The sequence below is a fragment of the Nannospalax galili genome, unplaced genomic scaffold, assembly GCF_000622305.1.
Source record: "Nannospalax galili isolate Female #2095 unplaced genomic scaffold, S.galili_v1.0 scaffold1217, whole genome shotgun sequence".
Classification (NCBI taxonomy): domain Eukaryota; kingdom Metazoa; phylum Chordata; class Mammalia; order Rodentia; family Spalacidae; genus Nannospalax; species Nannospalax galili.
Genome location: NW_008339068.1, coordinates 497,968 through 498,533, shown reverse-complemented (window position 1 = coordinate 498,533; position 566 = coordinate 497,968).

Below are 566 nucleotides of genomic sequence, written 5' to 3'. Positions count from 1 at the left end.
CTCTACCAGCAGGGGGAAGAAGATCTTTCTCTGCTGATAGCTGTGTAGGAGGAAAGGGTTTCTTACACCTGGAATGTACTAGTACACAAAAGGTGGACAAAGAGAGATTAACACAGTTTTGGGTTTTTCCTTTGCACTATATGAAAAGAAGGGGGGTGATGCGTGCTGTACTGGAGAGAGTAGTTAGTGAGGCATTTGTAATGAGTAGGCTTGCTGCTGAAAATGCAAACTGAATAGTTAGCCAGTTGTTTGAATCCACTTAGATGAGAGTCAGTGAAATCTTTTTCTGTTTGTGGGTAGAGAAGGGTGGTAACTGGTACTGCTGTCAGTAGAAATCTATTACTGGATGCACAAGAGAAGGCAACTAGACATTGGGGTAGGTGGTGAAGGGAAGAAAGTTAAACTTGTTCTAGGACATAGTTGATTTTATCTGGTCCTCTGTCTTTCCTATAGAATAATATTATGAGTTAGCACAGACTTGGCTGCAGGTGCAAGCTGTCGAGAGACATGAAAGTTAGCTGTAGGGTACTTAGAAAATGCACCTGAGTAGAATTTTGTTATTACTT